The sequence below is a fragment of the Vigna unguiculata genome, chromosome 10 (assembly GCF_037176805.1).
Source record: "Vigna unguiculata cultivar grain cowpea cultivar isolate G323 ecotype 2 chromosome 10, ASM3717680v1, whole genome shotgun sequence".
NCBI lineage: Eukaryota > Viridiplantae > Streptophyta > Magnoliopsida > Fabales > Fabaceae > Vigna > Vigna unguiculata.
Window position 1 is genome coordinate 23,711,036 of NC_140801.1, and position 25,096 is coordinate 23,736,131.

The 25,096-nt window shown below is 25.1% G+C and overlaps 1 pseudogene; it reads left to right on the forward strand.

The window, feature by feature from the left end:
• Positions 1 to 21,099: 21,099 nt before the first annotated feature.
• Positions 21,100 to 23,756, forward strand: LOC146882332 (putative beta-1,4-xylosyltransferase IRX10L; annotated as a pseudogene).
• Positions 23,757 to 25,096: the final 1,340 nt, after the last annotated feature.

A 25,096-nucleotide genomic window follows, 5' to 3' on the forward strand; every position in this document is an offset into this window, starting at 1 on the left:
ATAGATTTGCTTCTTCAGTTTCAGAATCACTAGAATTTGATGAGCTTGAGGCATTGTCTTCCCAAGCAATGTATGCTTTCTTTTTGAAGAATTTTCTACCCTTCTTTTCTTCACTTTTCTTTGAATTTGGGCAGTCAGCTTTGATGTGTCCAGAAACTCCACATCCGTAGCATTTGAAATTTGAGGATGATCCTTGATTATCCTTCTTGTTGCTCTTGAATTAATTTTTACCTTTGGCCTTCATGAATTTTGTAAATTTCTTAATCATAAGACTAAGATTTTCATCGTCATCCGAATCTTCTTCTTCCTTTTGCCTTTTGCCTTTAATCACCTCGGTTTTAAAGGCTATGTTCTTCTTTCTTCCAATATCTTCTTCATCATTTAATCTGCCTAGTTCAAGTTCATGTTCTCTCAGCTTTCCAAACAGAGTCGCCATTGTCATTGTCGCAAGGTTTTGTGACTCTGTGATGGCACCTTCGGCTGCCAAGTCCTGTTCAAGGATTTAAGAACTTTTATATTTAATTCATCAATGTCAAAAGTTTTACCTAGACTTGTGAGATGATTGACGATATGTGTGAATCGTTTCTGCACATCGTATATAGTTTCTCCTTGCTACACCCGAAACATTTCGTATTCTTGGATCAAGGAGTTCTTGCGTGCTCTTTTCACATCGTCTGTTCCTTCATGGTTTACACGCAATATTTCCCACATTTCTTGTGCACTGGTGCATACTGAGATCCTGTAAAACTCATCTAGGGTTAAAGCAGATGAAATTATATTTTAGCTTTTACATCATATTGGGCTCGTCTATTTTCGTCTGCTGTCCATTGCGAAAATGGCTTTGGTTCCTGCACATCATTTACAATATTAACAGGAACAAATGGACCATTTAAAAAAGCATCCCAAATACCTCTATCAACAGATTCCAGAAAAATTTGCATTCTAACTTTCCAGAAAGGATAATTTTCACCAGTAAATAGAGGACGTCTGTTGATAGACGCACCCTCAGCAAAGCTTTGATTTTGTCCAACCATTTTCGAAAATTTTGAATAACTATCAAAGCAAGCTCTGATACCAATTGTTGGTATCGTGCAGCGGAATGTTTGAGCGTGCGGACAAAACCAAGAGGGGGGTGAATTGGTTTTTAAGTACTAAAATTAATACTTTAAAATTTTTCCAAAATTTATCAATTAAATCAATAATTAATTTCTTTAAACACAATAATAGATGAAATAAAGAGATAGAGAAGAAGATTGAACACAAGTATTTATACTGGTTGGGATCAAAAGACCCTACGTCCAGTTGTTAATCTCTCAAAAACGAGATTAACTAAATCACTAACAAGTAACAGATTTACAATCAGATATTAAGAGTGTAAGGAAAGAAAACACCTCTCTTGAATCACACAAGAGATGAACACCTTTCTCTGAATCACACAAAGACCCTTGACCTTAGCTTTCCTAGCAACAACAGCAGCACTCAATCTCCTAGAACACCTCTCAGTAAAAGTTATCGCTCTACCCACACTAGGTTTTTCAAAGCTTCTATTGAGAACACTCAGAGAACTCTCTTGCAGTCACAACACTAGTACTCTAGCTTCTCAAAAAGCTAAGTGAGAAGTAACTCTGAGGTTCCTTTAAATAGGGGTTCCAGAAATTAGGTCAAAAACTTTCTACTATTTACAATTTAAATAATTCATGTTTTCTACATACAAATTGGTCAAAGTTTGATAGGAAACTTGTTGCAAATACTCAAAGGGGATTAATGGTGTTACGAAATTTAAAAATTTTCTTCTTTTTCTGACCCTTGTTTAATTTTTTACTAATTTTTACTATTTACAATTTAAATAATTTATATTTTATATATAAAAATTGCAAAAAATTTTACGAGAAACGAGTTGGCCAATACTAGGATAGAATTTGTGTTCTTAAATTTGACAAATTCCATCTCCTGGTAAGACTTTTTTCATTCTTTTTACTATTTTTAACTATTTGCAATTCAAATAATTGAAATTGAATGTACCAAAAAATCTCAATATTTCATAACAAACAGGTTGGCGAATTCTCAAATGTGATTAGTTTCTGAAATTTAAAAAATAAATTTCTAGGTAAAAATTTTTCAATTTATTTTACTACTTTCTACTATTTACAATTTAAATAATTCATGTTTTCTACATACAAATTGGTCAAAGTTTGATAAGAAACTTGTTGCAAATAGTCAAAGGGGATTAATGGTGTTACGAAATTTGAAAATTTTTTTGTTTTTGTGACACTTGTTTAATTTTTTACTAATTTTTACTATTTATAATTTAAATAATTGATATTTTTTATATAAAAATATCAAAAATTTAACAAGAAACAAGTTGGCCAATACCAGGATAAGATTTGTGTTCTTAAATTTGACAAGTTCCACCTCCTGTAAAACTTTTTCTAATTCTTTTTACTATGTTTAACTATTTACAATTCAAATAATTGCAATTTTATGTACAAAAAGAACTCAAAATTTCGTAACATCCATGTTGGCGGATACTCAAATGGGATTCGTTTCTGAAATTTAAAAAATTCAATCTCTAGGTAACCATTTTCAATTGTTTTTTACTATTTTCTATTATTTACGATTTAAATAATTCATGTTTTCTACATAAAAATTGCTCAAAATTTCATGAGAAACTTGTTCCAAATAGTCAACGAGGATTATTGGTGTAATGAAATTTGAATATTTTCTTCCTTTTGTGACACTTCTTTAATTTTGTACTAATTTTTACTATTTACAAATTAAATAATTGATATTTTATATAAAAACATTGCAAAAAATTTAACAAGAAACAAGTTAACCAATACTAGGATAGGATTTGTGTTCTTGAATTTGACAAATTTCATCTCCTGGTAACCCTTTTTTAATTCTTTTTACTATTTTTATCTATTTACAATTCAAGTAATTCAAATTTTATGTACAAAAATATCTCAAAACTTCATAACAAACAGGTTCGCGGATACTCAAACACAATTTGTTTCTAAATTTAAAAAATTCAATCTCTAGGTAACAATTTTTCAATTGATTTTTACTACTTTCTACAATTTACAATTTAAATAAATCATATTTTTTTCATAAAAATTGCTCAAAATTTCAGAAGAAACTTGGTGCAAATTGTCAAAGGCATTATTGGTGTTATGAAATTTGAAAATTTTCTTCTTTTTGTGACACTTTTGTAATTTTTTACTAATTTTTACTCTTTACAATTTAAATAATTGATATTTTATATATAAAAATTGAAAAAAATTTCACAAGTAACGAGTTGGCGAATACAAGAATAGCATTTTTGTTCTTAAATTTGACAAATTCCATCTCCTGGTAACAATTTTTTAATTCTTTTTACTATTTTTCACTATTTACAATTCAAATAGTTGAACTTATATGTACAAAAAGATCTCAAAATTTCATAACAAACAGGTTGACAGATACTCAAATGGGATTAGTTTCTGAAATTTATAAAATTCAATCTCTAAGTAACAAATTTTCAATGGTTTTTTACTACTTTCTACTATTTACAATTTAAATAATTCATGTTTTCTACATAAAAATTTCTCAAAATCTCATGAGAAATTTGTTGTAAATAGTCAAAGAGGATTATTGGTGTTACGAAATTTGAAAATTTTCTTCTTTTTGTTGTACTTCTTTAAGAGGTTTTTACTAATTTTTACTATATACAAATTAAATAATCTATATTTTATATATAAAAATTGCAAAAAATTTCACAAGTAAAGAGTTGGCCAATACTAGGATAGAATTTGTGTTCTTAAATTTGACAAATTTTATCTCCTGGTAACAAATTTTTAATTCTTTTTACTATTCTCTAATATTTACAATTCAAATAATTGAACTTATATGTACAAAAAGATCTCAAAATTCCATAACAAACTGGTTGGCAGATACTCTAATGGGATTAGTTTCTGAAATTTATAAAATTACATATCTAGGTAAAAAAAAATTCAGTTGTTTTTTACTACTTTCTACTATTTACAATTTAAATAATTCATGTTTTCTACATAAAAATTGCTCAAAATTTCATGAGAAACTTGTTGCAAATAGTCAAAGAGGATTATTGGTGTTATGAAATTTGAAAATTTTCTTCTTTTTGTCACACTTCTTTAATTTTTTACTAATTTTTACTATATACAAATTAAATAATTGATATTTTATATATAAAAATTGCAAAAAATTTTACGAGAAATGACTTGGTCAATACTAGGACAGGATTTGTGTTCTTAAATTTGACAAATTTCATCTCCTGGTAAGACTTTTTTAATTCTTTTTACTATTCTCTAATATTTACAATTCAAATAATTGAACTTATATGTACAAAAAGATCTCAAAATTCCATAACAAACTGGTGGGCAGATACTCTAATGGGATTAGTTTCTGAAATTTATAAAATTACATATCTAGGTAAAAAAAAATTCAGTTGTTTTTTACTACTTTCTACTATTTACAATTTAAATAATTCATGTTTTCTACATAAAAATTGCTCAAAATTTCATGAGAAACTTGTTGCAAATAGTCAAAGAGGATTATTGGTGTTATGAAATTTGAAAATTTTCTTCTTTTTGTCACACTTCTTTAATTTTTTACTAATTTTTACTATATACAAATTAAATAATTGATATTTTATATATAAAAATTGCAAAAAATTTTACGAGAAATGACTTGGTCAATACTAGGACAGGATTTGTGTTCTTAAATTTGACAAATTTCATCTCCTGGTAAGACTTTTTTAATTCTTTTTAGTATTTTTAACTATTTACAATTCAAGTAATTAAAATTTTATGTACAAAAATATCTCAAAATTTCAGAACAAACAGGTTCGCGGATACTCAATTGCAATTTGTTTCTAAATTTAAAAAATTCAATCTCTAGGTAACAGTTTTTTAATTCCTTTTAGTACTTTCTACTATTTACAATTTAAATAATTCATGTTTACTTCATAAAAATTGCTCAAAATTTTAGAAGAAACATGTTGCAAATTGTCAAAAGGATTATTACTGTCATGAAATTTGAAAATTTTATTCTTTTTGTGACACTTTTTTAATTTTTTACTAATTTTTTCCTTTTACAATTTAAATAACTGATATTTTATATATAAAAATTGCTAAAATTTTCACAAGTAACGAGTTGGCAATTACTAGGATAGGATTTTTGTTATTAAATTTGACAAATTCCATCTCCTGGTAACAATTTTTTAATTCTTTTTACCATTTTTAACTATTTACAATTCAAATAATTGAACTTATATGTACAAAAAGATCTCAAATTTTCATAACAAACATGTTGGTAGATACTCAAATGGGATTAGTGTCTGAAATTTATAAAATTCAATCTCTAGGTAACAAATTTTCAATTGTTTTTTACTACTTTCTACTATTTACACTTTAAATAATTCATGTTTTCCACATAAAAATTGCTCAAAATTTCATGAGAAACTTGTTGCAAATAGTGAAAGAGGATTATTGGTGTTATGAAAATTTAAAATTTTCTTCTTTTTGTTACACTTCTTTATTTTTTTATTAATTTTTACCATATACAAATTAAATAATTGATATTTTATATAAAAAAATTGCAAAAAGTTTAACAAGAAACAAATTAACCAATACTAGGATAAGATTTGTGTTCTTGAATTTGACAAATTCCATCTCCTGGTAACCCTTTTTTTAATTCTTTTTACTATTTTTAACTATTTACAATTCAAGTAATTAAACTTTTATGTACAAAAAGTTCTCAAAATTTCATAACAAAGAAGTTCGTGGATACTCAAATGCAATTTGTTTCTAAATTTAAAAAATTCAATCTCTAGGTAACAATTTTTCAATTGTTTTTTACTACTTTGTACTATTTACAATTTAAATAAATCATGTTTTTTTCATAAAAATTGCTCAAAATTTCAGAAGAAACTTGTTGCAAATTGTCAAAGGGATTATTGGTGTTATGAAATTTGAAAATTTTCTTCTTTTTGTGAAACTTTTTTAATTTTTTACAAATTTTAACTCTTTACAATTTAAATAATTGATATTTTATATATAAAAATTGCTAAAAATTTTGCAAGTAACGAGTTGGCCAATACTAGGATAGGATTTGTGTTCTTAAATTTGACAAATTCCATCTCCTAGTAATAATTTTTTAATTCTTTTTACTATTTTTAACTTTTTACAATTCAAATAGTTGAACTTATATGTACAAAAAGATGTCAAAATTTCATAACAAACAGGTTGGCAAATACTCAAATGGGATTAGTTTCTGAAATTTATAAAATTCAATCTCTAGGTAACAAATTTTCAATGGTTTTATACTACTTTCTACTATTTACAATTTAAATAATTCATGTTTTGTACATAAAAATTGCTCAAAATTTCATGAGAAACTTGTTGCAGATAGTCAAAGAGGATTATTGGTGTTATGATATTTGAAAATTTTCTTCTTTTTGTCACACTTTTTGCATAACAAACAGGTTCGTAATACTCAAATGCAATTTGTTTCTAAATTTAAAAAATTCAATCTCTAGGTAACAATTTTTCAATTGCTTTTTACTACTTTCTACTATTTACAATTTAAATAAATCATGTTTTTTTCATAAAAATTGCTCAAAATTTAAGAAGAAACTTGTTGCAAATTGTCAAAGGGCTTATTGGTGTTATGAAATTTGAAAATTTTCTTCTTTTTGTGACACTTTTTTAAATTTTTACTAATTTTAACTCTTTACAATTTAATTAATTGATATTTTATATATAAAAATTGCTAAAAATTTCGCAAGTAACGAGTTGGCCAATACTAGGATAGGATTTGTGTTCTTAAATTTGACAAATTCCATCTCCTGGTAACCTTTTTTTAATTCTTTTTACTATTTTTAACTATTTACAATTCAAATAATTGATGTTTTATGTACAAAAAGATCTCAAAATTTCATAACAAACAGGTTCGTGGATACTCAAATTCAATTTGTTTCTCACTTTAAGAAATTCAATCTCTAGGTAACAATTTTTCAATTATTATTTACTACTTTCTACTATTTACAATTTAAATAAATCATGTTTTTTTCATAAAAATTGCCCAAAATTTCAGAAGAAACTTGTTGCAAATTGTCAAAGGGATTATTGGTGTTATGAAATTTGAAAATTTTCTTCTTTTTGTGACACTTTTGTAATTTTTTACTAATTTTTACTCTTTACAATTTAAATAATTGATATTTTATATATAAAAATTGCAAAAAATTTCACAAGTAACGAGTTGGCCAATACAAAAATAACATTTTTGTTCTTAAATTTGACAAATCCCATCTCCTGGTAACAATTTTTTAATTACTTTTACTATTTTTAACTATTTACAATTCAAATAATTGAACTTTTATGTACTAAAAAGATCTCAAAATTCCATAACAAACAGGTTGGCAGATACTCAAATGGGATTAGTTTCTGAAATTTATAAAATTCAATCTCTAGGTAACAAATTTTTCAATTGTTTTTTAATACTTTCTAGTATTGACAATTTAAATAATTCATGTTTTCTACATAAAAATTGCTCAAAATTTCATGAGAAACTTGTTGCAAATAGTCAAAGAGGATTGTTGGTGTTATCTATCTACTTAAAAACTAAGAAAACAAACTACTAGGGATATTACCCTAAAACCCCTATCTGATTAGCTGACACGTGTCCAATAATTAAGTTTTTTCGTCATTTTGGTGCCCTTTAAGAAGGGTTGAAGCAGCTGAAGACGTAATTACATTTTTGTCCCCGTTTTCTGCTCCGTAGTGTATTTGGGTTTGGTTATTTCGTAATTTTGCAAAGTTTTAAATGCATCTGACCGAGACTTTTGAAATGCTTTTTAAATAGCACGAATATTGTACATGATTTGATTGGATTTCTTTTCGAAGTCAGAAAATAGGGAAGGATTCTTACCGAAGACTCAGGCGGATTAAAATTTTTGAAATGGCTTTCTGAAATTTGAGATTAAACCAGAAACGTTACCTCCTTCCTCTCCCACTGAACTTCCTTAAACCCTAGCAAACCATTTTCTGATTCGGGAAACCAAAACACCTTTTGCTTTCGTATGTCAGTTTTTCTCCTTCATTTTCCATGCTTTATCAAATTTCTTTGCTTTCTATTAATTCTTCAAATCCTCACAAATCTCTGTTAAATTTTATTTGCTTTCTGTTACTCTATCAAACCCTTAGGAAATTTTATAAATTTATTTGCTTTATGTGATTCCATCAAATTACAATCTCTGTTTGAAGTTTTTAATTATTTTGGTGTATCAGTTCTTTGGCATAGGACGTGGTGGCTGGCATAGAAGTTGCATGGAAGTTGCATTAGTGAGTTTCCATTTTTGTCTTATGGGTTCTAAAGTTTCAATTTTTTCATTATTCTTATTATCATTTTGTCTTTATTCAACTTGCCGTTTGGTTTGATCAATGTTTCCCATTTTTTTATGGTTTCGCAGTATTTTCGTCTTTCCTGCTCACTTCATCTTCTTCCTAATAACATTTCTTTTGGATTATTCATGCTTATGGTTGACGAGTTGGGTAAGTTTTGTGGTTATTGTAGATTCGGGTTAGTGTGATGTATATATAAAGGTCAGCCTTGCAACTCATTTGTTCCTGTTCCTTTTCAGATTTGCAGCAAATGGGCAAGAAAAAGTTAATGCCTTTCCTCTTCGTACCTTTCTTCCACTTTCCATTTCTTTTTTAGTTTCAGTTTCTAATAACTGTTCTCACATGTACAGGTCTGATTCAAAGTCCAACCTCAGCTTCGAGAAGAACCTCCAATTTTATTCCAATATGTTCCCGAATTAATTTCTAAATGTTTTTTCTACTTTGTTTTAACAATACAGCAAAAATATTTAATAAGTTTATTGAGAAAATTAAATAAAATGTTAAGTATTGTTCTATATGTTTGCTTGTGTTTGACTGTGAAGTTTTATCGAGGGTGGTGGTACTACATGTCAATTTCTGCTCTAAGTTTCAACCCTTATGATCAACCACTGTAGATCTGAAGAGTTTCTCATCCCAGTAAAGGTCAGCCTTACAAAATCAATTGATGTTAAAGGTGAAAACTTTAGTTAAATGAAATGAGAATTTCTCTTTGTGCACATTTGTTTGAATTTTAATTATGTATTACTTGGATATTAGATAAAATTTGTTCTGTAGGATGGCCTTTAAGACATTCTGAATCTGCACTTGAATTTAAATTTTTGTTTTCTGTATTAAATACTTAATTGATGTCCTTTGTTTTCATATTTTTTTTGTTTTACCGTGGTTAAGTTTTTTTTTTTTTTTTTGTGATTTTTTGGGGTTTCAAGTTGCTAACTTTTATGTTTTTGGTTTGATTTTTTGAAATTTAGTTGGAGAACCCCAGTGGAAAGATTCTGGAGTTGCAGTTCAATATTGTGAGAAAGTTAGAGGTTATCGGGATGGTAAATAGGAAGTACAATCACTTCCTTTGTCCAAAGATCCCTATTATTACTTCTTCCTTCCATTTCCCTCGAAAAGTTGTCCACTTTCAATTATTCCTTTGCCAATTTCTCTTATTTTTTTCATTCAACTATCTTCTGCGGGTTTTAATTTTGAAGTGTTTCTTTTGGCAATTTCTACATATCGTTTTTCATTGTCTTTGTCAATTGTTTTTTTGTTTTTAAAGAAAAATTCTTATTTTGTGATTTCTCAAAAGTTGTTATGGCTTTACATTCCAAATTGTTAAATGGGTGGATTGGGATCAATGTTGGATCTATTGATATCTACTGTTGTTTTATTAAATTATTGTCATCGTGATTATGTGGTTTAGTTAAATATTTATTTTGTGGCTAATATTAGTTTATGAAGGATTATCCAATGCGCTCTATGAATTATGGATTGTCGATTCGGAATCCAAGAAGAAATGAATGCTCAATCAAGTGCTACTGTCCATTTTTTCTCATATATTATCCAATGTTATTGTTGTAGTCAAAATTGCAGGTCCTGAACTTTTGAATGCTTTCTGTCTTAGACTTTGATTCATGATTTTTATATTTCCTTTGAATTAAACTTTTTGTACTGTGATACTTGTATTTACAGCAAGGGATCTAAGTCTGAGGCTTTGATGAATTGTGTTGGTTGTTAAGGAATTGTTTTGAAGGTTTCTATAATAACATGGAGCAAGTAATGTAACTCTTCTTTTATGGTTCTCTTAAATGTGTTATGGTTTTGTTTTTTTATTCATGTTTAAATGCGATAGGAACTTGGAGCCAGTAGTGTAACTCCTTTTATTATAGATAATGACACAAATGCTAACAATTCATACATGTTGTTTCAGGCTTCACCAAAACTCAGGGAAGATAAAGTCAGGCAGTGTGTTCATACAAGATTGGGAGGAGAATATCCACCTTTCACAATTTACTTTATTTTTCCTTTTTCTTGCTAAATGTCCTTGAAAATATTATATTGCTTATATCTTTGAAACGATATGTATATGAATTGGAAAACTATGCAATGTAACTCAGTAGAGGTAGCATTATAATTCTATATTTTGTTTAGGTAGTAAATTCTAGATATGCAAAAGACCAAAATTTGAATCTAAAATGTTGTATACCTTTAAGTGGAGATTTTTTGGATGTATTCATTAGTTTTAGTTTAGCAATTTGAAGACAATATTTGTATGTTGTTTATGATCTCAATTTCAGTACATATAAAGGTATTAATTAAGGCTGAGAAAATTTGACAAATTTTAGTGTAGGAATCGTACCTATATTTTTTCCTAAGAATATTAAAAGGAACTACATATACTAGGACAATAAAAGATCAATTTTAAAAAAGAAAAATATTCATGGATAACATGATACTTAGTTTCAGATGGTTGTTGTTGCTGCAACTTGTGTTCAATACGAAGTTGATTACAGACCAAACATGAGTGTTGTAGTCAAAGCTATTCAACCTTTGTTGGGTACTTGATATATTCAAACTTCTGATCACACAATTATAATTTCAGTTATTCTCCAATATGGAAAAGAATTATAGTGATGTTGTAAAACTTTATGTATTATGTGTACATAAGTGGAATCATATGTGGTTTAACAAAAAGAGAGAAAGATAAAATAGGAGGACTAAGGAGGATGACAAATTCTGATTGCATTTTTACTGTACAAAAAGAGAATATGGAACTACGTATAGCTTTTTATAGCAATTTAAATCATACTGAAGAAAAAAAATAAGTGTAATAGTATCACAATTATTTATTTAAACAATAATCAAATTTATATAACTTAAAATTAAATCTTTAATCTCACAAAAAATATCATTGTTTCTCTTAAAATAATTTAAGATAAATATACAAAATAAAATGTTGTTATAAATAAAAGATTCAATTTAGTAATGATTTGTACACAAATCGAAAATGATTTATACAATCAATGATGATATTATTTGTCTTTAAATATTTTTTATTAATTACTAATTAATCTCATTAATTGTTTTTAACTTTTTAACTATGAAAGGATTGTTTTTTTGTTTCATACATTTTGAAATCTTTTCAATTTATACATTTAAAATTAATAATTATATGATTCATTTTTAGAAATTTTTTATTAATTAGATGATTTTATTAATTATTTTAAATTCTTTTAATTATGGATGAAGTTTTGGATTGATAATCGATAATATTATTATAATTATTATTAATTTTGTTATTATTATTTGAATCAATAAATATATATTTTAAATTATTATTTCATTTATTATTCAACAAGTTTTGAATTAATATTTATTAAAAATATTTATTACATTTTATTACTTTCTGTTACAAAAGTCAATTTTAATATTAATTTATTTTTTTAATTAGAGTGGAGACACATTGTTTTAATCGTAGTGATTATATTTGATTTTAAAAAAAATCAATAATTAATTCACATCCTTTCCTTAATTTGTAATATATTTATCAGTACCTATGATGCACAGATAAGATACGTGTATCGGATACGACACGTATTCGATACGTCGGTACGTTTATTTATAACATAATAGGATACAATACGTGATAGATACGTAATATATGAATATTGAAAATTTCACAATAATTCATACAAACATAATAAATATACGATTGTTAATGTGTAAATCCAAATTTCCTAATTAGAGACCAATTATTTTGGTAGCCAAAACCTGATAGCTTATTTTAGTGACAAATTTAAAAAACCAATTCATAATTGAAACAATTTTAATTATCAATTAGAAACCAATTATAATTTTTTGGAATTATTTTTTGCTATCAAATTGGTCACTATATAATGACTAATTATTTTTTGTTACTAAAATTGGTCATTATTCAGAAGTTTTATTGTAGGGTAATACGATTTTATAAATTAAATACTTCATTGATAATTATTGTTAAAGTATTCTAAAGTATCAGATACGATACGTGTCCGACAGGAATACGTGATCAAAGTTGAAGTATCGATGCATCATAAATCACTACTATTGTTTATATTATACTTTTATTCAATAATTATATTTTATTTTAATTTCATTAATTATTTTATATTTTTTTAAATTCCTCTTTACATAATTATTTATCATTTTAAATTTTCTATATTTGTTAATTTTTCTAACACCAATTATGTTACAAACGTCTGATTAATTTTTCAACAACTTAACAAATAATTATAAAAAGTGAACAATCAACCTACTTAATTCTCTTGCACAATAACTAAATATCTTATACTAATATATATATATATATATATATATATATATATATATATATATATATATATATATATATATATATATATATATATATATATATATATATATATATATATATAACAAATCTAAAACATACCTACCATAAGTTTATATTATAATAATCGGTTAAAATTTGTATGTTTAACTATTAAATCTAAAGTTTACATTTATATTATTAAATAAGATTCATGTTACCATAATTTAACGATCTATGTCTCACAACAAAATAACATAGTTATTCTTAAAATAATATAGATAAATATATAAAATAATATTACTTTAGATAATATTTTAATAAAGAGGTTTATAAAGAAACTTTCTTTAGAGGTAATGATTCACACCTAAATAAATGAAAAATTTAATTTAGTAATGACTTAAATAGTATGTACAAATTCGAATGGATTTATGCTATCAAGAATTATATGATTTGTTTCTAAAAATTTTTCATTAATTGACCAATTAATTTCATTCATTGTTTTTAATGTTTTAATTATGAATGGATTTTTTTTTTATTCCATATATTTTGAAATCTGTTAAACTTATACATTTGTAACTAATAATTATATGATTAGTTTCAAAATATTTATTATCAATTAATTGATTTCATTAATTGTTTTAAATTTATTTAATTATAAATGGAGTTTTAATTGGTAATTACTAATACTATCGTAATTATTAGTATTTTTGTTATTATTATTTGAATCAATAAATAAAATATTTATTATTATTATTATTTTATTATTATAGTTTTGTACATATTCCTAATGCATTCATTCTATAAATCACATGTACATATGCATTTCACATTACTCTAACTTTTTTAATATATGTTACTTTTGTTTATCATATTTCAAGTTTAACTGTTTTTGTAATTTTATATGGCTATTTTTTTAAATATTGTTTTAAGTTGTTTGTATCTATGCGTGTTTCTATTGATAAATTTTAAGCTCAACTTCAACTTTGTTTTCTGTTTGTATTTATTTTATACAGATTTGTAACCCACAACCTACGTACATCTTACATTAACAATGACTGTGTGTAGACATTTTATTTATATGGTTCAAGTTTTAATTATACAAGAATATTGTTTTACTTCACTTAACTAATGTTACATTACTACTATTAATATTAATATGATTTGATTTAATAAAAAATTAGTATTATTAGGAATAATGTTACTATTATTTCATTAATCATTATTATTATTTTGTACGAGATCCATAATATATTCTATGTTTACATCTTATTTTTACAATCAATAATTATATGATTTTTTCTAATTTTTTTAATATTTGACCAATTAATTTTATTAATTGCTTTTAGTTTTCTAATTATGAATGGATCTCTCACTTTTGTTTAAAATATTTTAAATTTAACTTATTTTTTATAATTTTATATGGCTAATTATTTTTAAATATTGTTTTAAGTTATTTTTATTTACGAGTGTTACTTTAAGATCAACCTCGACTTTACTTTGTTAGGGATCCATAATATAAAATATATACATTTTACTTTAACAACAAAAGTGAATATGCATCTCATTTTAATACAACATATGTAATGTATAACTCAAAAATTTAATTATAAATTTTAATCATACAATAATATTTTTTTCTTCACGTAACTAATAATATATTACTATTATTAGTATTAATGAATATTTATTATTGTTATTAGTATTGATATTATTCTACTACTACTATCACTATTATTATTAATATTGATATTACTTTGTATTATTATTATTATTATTATTATTATTATTATTATTTCTACACTATTATCATTATTATATTATTATTGTTGTTATTATTATGTTTACATTTTAGTTTAGCAATGGATATATACTCTATGTGTTTCTATCGATAAATTTTAAGCTCAATTTCAATTGTTTTATATTTATGTTTTATGAGATCTATAATGCACAATATCCTTACATTATTATTATTATTATTATTATTATTATTATTATTTTATTATCAGTATTGGTATAACACACGATATATCAATATTAATATTATTATTAGGATTGGTATTGAAATTATTATTAGTGTAAAATATTATTATTATTTTTTATTTAATTTATTACAAAAAATACATGTGATTAATTATTTAATTATTTCATAATAATATTATTATTATTTTGTACGGATTCATAAACTACAATATGTTTACACTATTACATTGATGTCAACCACAATATACATATACTGTTTTATTATTATTATTATTATTATTATTATTATTATTATTATTATTAGTATGGTATAACACACAATATATTAGTGTTATTATTATAAGTATTGGTATTCAAATCAGAATGAGTGTAAAATAATATTTTTTATTTTTAGTTAATTCGTAACAAAAAAATACGAGTGATTAATAATTTAATCTTTTCGAATTATTATTATTATTTGTAATATTATTAATATTATTAGGATTAACAAATATTTAATATTATTTTAATGTTATTGTGATTCTATTATTATTATTATTATTATTATTATTATTATTATTATTATTATTATTATTATTATTATTATTATTATTATTATTATTATTATTATTATTATTATTGGTGTTGTTCTTTTTGTAAAGGATTCATAATACATAATATAATATATAATATGTCTATATTTGATTTTAAAAATGACATGCATATATAAAAAATCAAAAAATCAAGAATTCAATTCACATTGTCTTCCCTAATTTCTAATATATTTATCATTGATATTATAATTTTATTCAATAATTATCTTTTATTTTAATACTTTTATTTGATTATTAGTGTTATTTTTACTACTATTTGTTATTATAAATGTAATCAATTTTTATATTCTATTTTTTTATTTATTGATTTATTAATGTTAATATTTTATTATTAATTAGAAGTTGAATTTATATTTATTGAAAATTAGAAATATTTATTACACTTGTATTATTTTTATTTAAAATGTTAGTATAAAATAACATTATTATTTTTAATTATTTTGTTGCAAAAGATACCTGTGAATAATTAAAACTTATTTTTTTAGGATTAAAACAAGGTTACAAATTTTGGTATTCTTTAGTGCACAATTTTCTTGATATAGTCATGAAGTTCTTTTTGTTTTCCTAGGGTGAAACTTTCTCTTAGAACACAAATAAATCTACCAAAGAGTTTTTTCCCTCTTTAAACATCCTTTTCCATCTATTACTTTCAATATTTGTAATTTTACACTCAAAATATTAAAAAAAAAACAATTCCTCACATTTGCAACTATATTTAAACTTTTAATTAATATATCCGTCCAAAGATTATAATAACCAATAATCATATAACATTTTAATATATAAATAACATAATCAAAATAATCATAACTGTAACCAATTTATTTATTAGTAAGTAATCGAAAAACATAATATTTTCTTATTCAACTAATCAAATATTTATGATTATTTCTAAACAATTTTAAAACAATCCACTAAAAAATATAATATAAATTTATTTATATTAAAAAAATATCTAAATTTGTATGTAACCAAATTTGAATTACTCCATTCAAAAATATAACTACAAAAGCTAAAGTAATATTCATCTATACTAATTCTAATAATATTTAACTACAATATTTATTATTATTATTATTTGTATAAACAATAATATTGTACAATGATATATATGAAAAAAATGATTATTTACAAAAAATAATTAATATTTTTTACTTTACAAATACAAAATTAAAAGAAAAAAAAAACACATCACCCGTGCGTACGCACGGGTATAACACTAGTGCAATTTGAAAATTTTCTTCTTTTTGTCACAGTTCTTTAAGAGGTTTTTACTAATTTTTACTATATACAAATTAAATAATTGATATTTTATATAAAAAAATTGCAAAAAGTTTAATAAGAAACAAGTTAACCAATACTAGGATAGGATTTGTGTTCTTAAATTTGACAAATTCCATCTCCTGGTAACCCTTTTTTAATTCTTTTTACTATTTTTAACTATTTACAATTCAAATAATTGATCTTTTATGTACAGAAAGTTCTCAAAATTTCATAACAAACAGGTTCGTGGATACTAAAATGCAATTTGTTTCTAAATTTAAAAAATTCAATCTCTAGGTAACAATTTTTCAATTGTTTTTTACTACTTTCTACTATTTACAATTTAAATAAATCATGTTTTTTCATAAAAATTGCTCAAAATTTCATAAGAAAGTTGTTGCAAATTGTCAAAGGGATTATTGGTGTTATGAAATTTGAAAATTTTCTTCTTTTCGTGACACTTTTTTAATTTTTTACTAATTTTAACTCTTTACAATTTAAATAATTGATATTTTATATATAAAAATTGCTAAAAATTTCGCAAGTAACGAGTTGGCCAATACTAGGATAGGATTTGTGTTCTTAAATTTGACAAATTCCATCTCCAGGTAACCCTTTTTTAGTTCTTTTTACTATTTTTAACTATTTACAATTCAAATAATTGAACTTTTATGTACAAAAAGATCTCAAAATTCCATAACAAACAGGTTGGCAGATACTCAAATGGGATTAGTTTCTGAAATTTATAAAATTCAATTTCTAGGTAACAAATTTCCCATTGTTTTTTACTACTTTCTACTATTTACAATTTAAATAAATCATGTTTTTTTCAAAAAAATTGCTCAAAATTTCAGAAGAAACTTGTTGCAAATTGTCAAAGGGATTATTGGTGTTATGAAATTTGAAAATTTTCTTCTCTTTGTGACACTTTTTTAATTTTTTACTAATTTTAACTCTTTACAATTTAAATAATTGATATTTTATATATAAAAATTGCTAAAAATTTCTCAAGTAACGAGTTGGCCAATACTAGGATAGGATTTGTGTTCTTAAATTTGACAAATTCCATCAGCTGGTAGCAATTTTTTAATTCTTTTTACTATTTTTAACTATCTACAATTCAAATAAATGAACTTATATGTACAAAAAGATGTCAAAATTTCATAACAAACAGGTTGGCAGATACTCAAATGGGATTAGTTTCTGAAATTTATAAAATTCAATCTCTAGGTAACAAATTTTCAATGGTTTTTTACTACGTTCTACTATTTACAATTTAAATAATTCATGTTTTCTACATAAATATTGCTCAAAATTTCATGAGAAACTTGTTGCAAATAGTCAAAGAGGATTATTGGTGTTATGAAATTTGAAAATTTTCTTCTTTTCGTCACACTTCTTTAATTTTTTAATAATTTTTACTATATAGAAATTAAATAATTGATATTTTATATATTAAAATTGCAAAAAATTTCACAACTAACAAGTTGGCCATTACTAGGATAGGATTTGTGTTCTTAAATTTGACAAATTCCATCTCCTGGTAACCCTTTTTTAATTCTCTTTACTATGTTTAATTATTTACAATTCAAATAATTGAACTTTTATGTACAAAAAGATCTCAAAATTTCATAACAAACAGGTTCGTGATACTCAAATGCAATTTGTTTCTAAATTTAAAAAATTCAATCTCTAGGTAGCAATTTTTCAATTGCTTTTTACTACTTTCTACTATTTACAATTTAAATAAATCATGTTTTTTTCATAAAAATTGCTCAAAATTTAAGAAGAAACTTGTTGCAAATTGTCAAAGGGATTATTGGTGTTATGAAATTTGAAAATTTTCTTCTTTTTGTGACACTTTTTTAATTTTTTACTAATTTTAACTCTTTACAATTTAAATAATTGATATTTTATATATAAATATTGCTAAAAATTTCGCAAGTAACGAGTTGGCCAATACTAGGATAGGATTTGTGTTCTTAAATTTGACAAATTCCATCTCCTGGTAACCCTTTTTTAATTCTTTTTACTATTTTTAACTATTTACAATTCAAATAATTGATCTTTTATGTACAAAAAGTTCTCAAAATTTCACAACAAACAGGTTCGTGGATACTCAAATTCAATTTGTTTCTCACTTTAAGAAATTCAATCTCTAGGTAACAATTTTTCAATTATTTTTTACTACTTTCTACTATTTACAATTTAAATAAATCATGTTTTTTTCATAAAAATTGCTCAAAATTTCAGAAGAAACTTGTTGCAAATTGTGAAAGGGATTATTGATGTTATGAAATTTGAAAATTTTCTTCTTTTTGTGACACTTTTGTAATTTTTTACTAATTTTTACTCTTTACAATTTAAATAATTGATATTTTATATATTAAAATTGAAAAAAATTTCACAAGTAACGAGTTGGCCAATACAAGAATAACATTTTTGTTCTTAAATTTGACAAATCCCATAACAAACAGGTTGGCAGATACTCAAATGGGATTAGTTTCTGAAACAATTGATGTTATGAAGTTTGACAAATCCCATAACAAACAGGTTGACAAATTGTCAAAGGAATTATCTACTATATATCTAAGAAATTCTTAGTGTGGGTAAATTACTGAAATAGACATTTTAATTTATTGACACATGGTTAAAATTGAGGGTATTTTTGTCTTTTTGATGTTGTTGTGTTTTCGCGGTTCGAACGTCTTTTTTAAATATTGATTGACGTTGTCAGACAGCAGCATCATTCTTCTCCAAAGCAATCAGCTTACTCGAGGTTAGCTTTTTTTCTTCTTCTTCAATCCTTCTTCTTTCTTCTTCTTCATATCAAGTTAGGTTTTCGTTTTGTTTTTAATTTCCAGTTTGTTGTTGTTGAATGTTGACGGTAGGGTTTTCTTCTCCCAAGCAATCAACTTTGTTGAGGTAATTCTTTTTTCTTCTTTCATTTTCCTTCTTCTTCTTCTTCTTCTGTTTTTCTTCTTCTTCTTCTTCTTCAATCCTTCTTCTTCCTTCTTCCTCATACCAACTTAAGTTTTTTTTTTCTATTTATTTTTGTTGAAGGTTGACAGAAGTTTTGATTGGTGTAGGTAATTTTTTTTTCTATTTCTTAATTTATTCTTTTTTCTTCAAGGATCTTTTTTCTTTCTTCTTCTTACTCTGTTATTTTTTTTTACTTTGTGAAAGATTTAATTTTTGCAAGGCAATCGGTAGGATCTTCTTCTCCAAGGCAATCAACTTCGTCGAGGTAATTTCTTTTTTTCTTCTTCCGTATTCCTTCTTCTTCAATCCTTCTTCTTTCTTTTTCCTCATACCAACTTAAGTTTTTTTTTTTGTTCTGTTTGTTGTTGTTGTGTTTGTTGTTGTTGTTGTTCTGTTTTTTTTTTTACTTCGTGAAAGATTTAATTTTTGCAATGTGTTTCATTTTGAAGAAAACACTGATGTTTTTATTTTTAGAAGGTATTTTTAACAAAATCTTGAACATGTTTTGTTGTTGTTGAAGGTGTTGTTGTATTTATTTTTTTTATACTTGATACATCCATTATTGTGGGTTGAAGAAAAGGTTCAAGTTTTCGTTTTTAGAAAGTATTTTTGAACAAATAGAATGACTGAGGATGATGATGTTATTGTTGGTGGTCTTCTTTTCTTTTCTTTTTTTGGTCTATTTGTGGTTTGTTGTTGAGATTTGTTTGTTGTTCTTCATTGTGCTATTTTTTTTACTTCTTTTGTGGTCCTTCTTCTTTATAAAAGGTTATGTTTCTGTAAGTTTTTTCTGTTAAATATGTTGTAGCAGTGGGTTAGTATTTATTGAAAGCTATGTTCAGATTTCTCTGTTATTTTTTATGGTGTTATTTATTTTTCTTTTAATTCTTATGTGTTCCTTCTTCTTTTTTTCATGAAAGGTTTATTTTTTTTTTTAGGTTTTTTGTGATGAAGATGGTGTCCTCTGGATTAGTACGTTTTAATAGTTGGTTAAAGTCAGTAGCTTGAGTTTTCTTTCTCCTCCTTCATGGTCTTCTTCTACTTTTGTTTTCTACTTCTTCTTTTTTCATTGTTTTGAAGAAAAGCCTAAACCTTTTGTTTTTTCATTGTCTTGAAGAAAAACCTAAACCTTTTGTTTTCATGAAGTATATTTACTATTTTTTGTTTTTAATATCATTATTGTGTGTTTAGTTGCTTTTTCGATGTCTATGGTTGTAGATTGAATAAAGGGTAAGATTTTTTGTAATGTGTATGGTTGTGGATTGAAGAAAAAGTATGACTGAAATGAAGATGTCTATGTTTCTGTCTTGATTTTTGTACATGTTTTTCTTGATGGTGTTGTTCTCTATGCTTCATGTCTCCCAATTCTGTCTTTACCATTTTACAATTTTACAACTATATCATATCTTGGTTTGGGTTTTATGTATTTTGCTTTCAAATGTTTGATCTTTGCAGAAAACCTTTTTTTTATGTCTCTTCAAGAAAAGGCGTTTCATTTATCTGTGTGCTTATTTTTTCTTTTTCTGTAGCCGTTTGAAATGCTGGGGAGATGGTGTTTGTTGTTAAAATAGCACATAGAAGGTACATGTTACGATTTATTGTTTCATTTGATGAATGTACTTTTCTTTCTATTTATTTAATTTATTAACTTTTTAGTTGCTTCTTGGTTGTTCTTCTTTTCTTCTTTCTGTTTGATGGATCTGATATTTCAAGTACTCATTATAGGACGGGGTCATCTAATGCAACAAATGGGGTAGCTATACCATCTAAGAAAAAGGTATTGTATTGTATTCGGTGAAGAGTGAAATAGTCATTATATTTGCACAAACATTTTTCAGGAAGATGAGGGATATTGCATATGATTTATATTATCAATTCTGTCTTCGTAATGTATGACTTAAAATATCCATTATGTATCTTTATAATGTACTGCTTATTTTATTATCATTAGTACGGTGAGGGATATTGCAAATGAGTTTGAGCCCTGCTCAAAGCTCGAGGACCTAAATTTGGATGTTAGAAAGAAGTTCAAGGAGACAGAGGAAATAATTCTCGCTGACAATTTTTTTCAGAGGTATAACACTGGTCCTTACTTTTTTAGTTTTTGAAATGTAGTATGGAAACTTTTTGTAAAATTGGTAGACAAGGCTTCAATTTTTTTTTTCGTGCTTGGAGAGAGCAGGAAAACTTTCTTCTACTTGCTGCCAAAATTTGTGCTAAACATTTATTTTTATTAATATTTACTTCAATAAAATATATTGGAATCAAAAAATACCACTTGAAGTAGAAAGGCCTCTTGGATATTGTTGTCTGCATTTGTGGCAAAAAGCTTACTTTTTAGATTACGTGGCTAGAACATTTCCTCATTTCAATGCATGTGTAACTCTTAAGGAAGGATTTGTTTGGGTTTGGGGTTTGGGGTTTGGGAAGGAGATCAAATAAGAGAAGAGAGGTATAAATAAAGATCAATGGGCAATTATGCAGTATACTTGAAACTAAAAGTGTTGTGTTTTAAATGAGAATATTTCAAAACTGTGAATATTTACTATTTAATGAATATCCTACACCAATAATAAGAAATAAATAAAATGTGAAGCAGGTTAACGATGTCTATTTAAATCTTAGATAATTTCTATAGGGAGAGAATATTTAGCATGGTAAACCATAGTGGATTTCATCCAGAAATGGGATTAAAATAAAAGGGTTGGCCATAAAATGCAACTAACTATTTTCTTTGAATAAATAAGCTGGAAATATGTGGTAGTTGAATGTGAGGCTTTTCAATTGATTTGGTCATATTTTCTCATGTTTTATGTGTATTGGATTAAAATAGTTTGAAACCACATAGTTTAATGAAACTTATAAACTAAGCTCTTATTCAGTATCTAGATTTATGCTGCTTCATATGTGCAATTATACACGGTCAGAGTTTTATTTGTACTTTCTCAATTAATTATATTAAACAATTATATTTCTAGAGATATATTGAAATCTAATACACTTTTTAAATTTGTGAGGTTATAAGCATGTTGTGGTTAAACCAACTGCAGGTAGTGTTGATGATGTATTGGAAGATAATCCCGTGGTGAGATTGAAGGTTTTTGTATATGAACTTCCAAGTAAGTATAATAAGAAAATTCTGCAAAAAGATCCAAGATGCCTCAACCATATGTTTGCAACTAAAATCTTTAATCACCGGTTTCTCTTATCTGGCCCAGTTGAAACTTTAATCTAGAAGAGGTTTTATACCCCTGTATACAATGACCACAAATGATAAAAAGTGCCATAAAGCTTATTTCTTCCAACTGACCTTATTGAAGGCTCACATAGGGGGCACATCACTTCTTTGTGGTTCCTCAAAATTTTGGGGCATGTTTTCATTACGAGGTACAAATTTTGTGCATTATTTTCAACATTCATTATTTATACCACTTTTATTATATATTTATATTAATTTGTATATGGAAGAGAAGGCAATTGAAAGAGGGGATTCTTTAACTGCTAAAGCGTGCTACATTGGTTCAAACCTTTGGACAGAGGAATCACATATGCCCGAAAGAGGGCTCAAATACCATTTCTCCATACTTTTCACCAAGAAAATCCACACCCACCTAATTCCTAATAAGACTCCTAGGTCATTTTTGTGTATTTTCGATGACTTTTATGATGTTGGCAATGACTCTGAAGGTGGTTATTATGCAAGGTAGGCCTTATTACAAGTTTAAACAAGAATGTCTGAGTGTGTAGCCTTTTATTTCTTCTATATCATAGCTGCATAAGAAATCTGATTTACATTTTCTTATAAAAGATGCAATGACTAGGGACTTTGATTCATATAACTATTGTAATTTGGACTAACTATAAACGGGCCATGTTGTGTAATCTTGCAGAGGTGCAAGAGTAGCAGTGTGGGAGAACTTTTAAGGACAATCCTCTATTTGATGTCTCCACTAAGCATCCAACCACGTACTTTAAGGACATGCAGTAGTTGTGTTTTGCGTATACCCACTTGGATGGACCCGTTGGAGCCTAAGATTGGTAGAGGCTATGATATTTAGTTGCATACCTGTTATTATTGTAGATGACATTGTTTTGCAATTTGCTGATGCAATCCCATGAGAAAAGATAGAAGTACATGTTGCTGAGGAGGAGGTTCCAAAGTTGAATACCATACTCACATCTATCTTACTAGAAGCCATATTTTAGATAGGAGTATTTGTTGTTGTTACCGTTTTCTTTTTTATTTTAGATAATAGTTTATTTTTATTTCAATATTAATAATATATATATATATATATATATATAATAATTTATTATTTTATATTTATTTTGATGTCACTATTTAATATTTAAATGACCACAATTAAAATTAGTTATTGAGATTTTATCCGCATAAGAATATTTAATTCAACTGCATGTTATCCTTATTATGTGAAGTTGAATTTTCCATTAAGTGTTAGGAAAAGTCTTCTACAGTTACAGATAAACATTGGTAGAAAAACTTATTTTGAAGATAGAGATGTCCATAGATAAAGACGTGGTGCAACTTATTGCATTATCAAGTATTTGATGGAGTGTAAGAATCTTCAACAAATCTTTTTTTTCAAATATTTCGTATTAAAGTTTAGTAAAACAGTTTTATGATTTAAATGTACTACGTTTTATATTTATATTTTTATTGTCCAACTTTGAGATATTTTAAATTTTATAATTAATTATTAAAATATGTACTTTTGGCTTCTAATAAATGGAATCATACAACAGAATCTGGTACTGGATATATACTATGTAAGATATTATAAATTATGCATTTAATAGATAAAGCGTGATAATATAATATTTTGTTAAATTTTATTATAATATTTTATTAACTATACAGATTAGTGTTTTTCATAAAAATAAAACAGCCATAAATATATTACTTATTAAAATAACATAACGTAATTCTCTTTTAACCAGCGTAAACACAACGTTACTGTGTTTGTGTAAATAAATATGAAATTATATTAGTAGGTGATAATATTATAATATTATTAAGTTAATAAATAACCTAAAATTATATTTATTAAAAATAAAATGAAATATATCAAAACAGATGAAAGAATAACCATTAATAAATAAAGAAGTGGAGAAGAAGCAGAAATAGCTGATTTTATAAAATATTTGTAAAAATAACAGTCAATTTTTAAAAATTTAATAAATTATTATATTTAAAGGGTAAAATTAGTATTTTTAAAGGTGGACACAAAAAGGAGAATCCCCTTTATATATTGTTATAGATTATTAGTCTTAGCACTATTTGTATTAGAATATTATTTCAATTAATCATAGTAATAGTATTATTATTAATATTTGTAGTTTTAGTAAAGTTAATATTATTAATATTTTTATTATTATTGTTATTGATATTATTATTATTATTATAATAATAATAATTATTATTATTACTATTATTATTATTATTATTATTATTATTATTATTATTAAACAAATGCTTCTTCAATGTTTTAAATTGTTTATAAGTTTATATCTATAAATATGCTTCT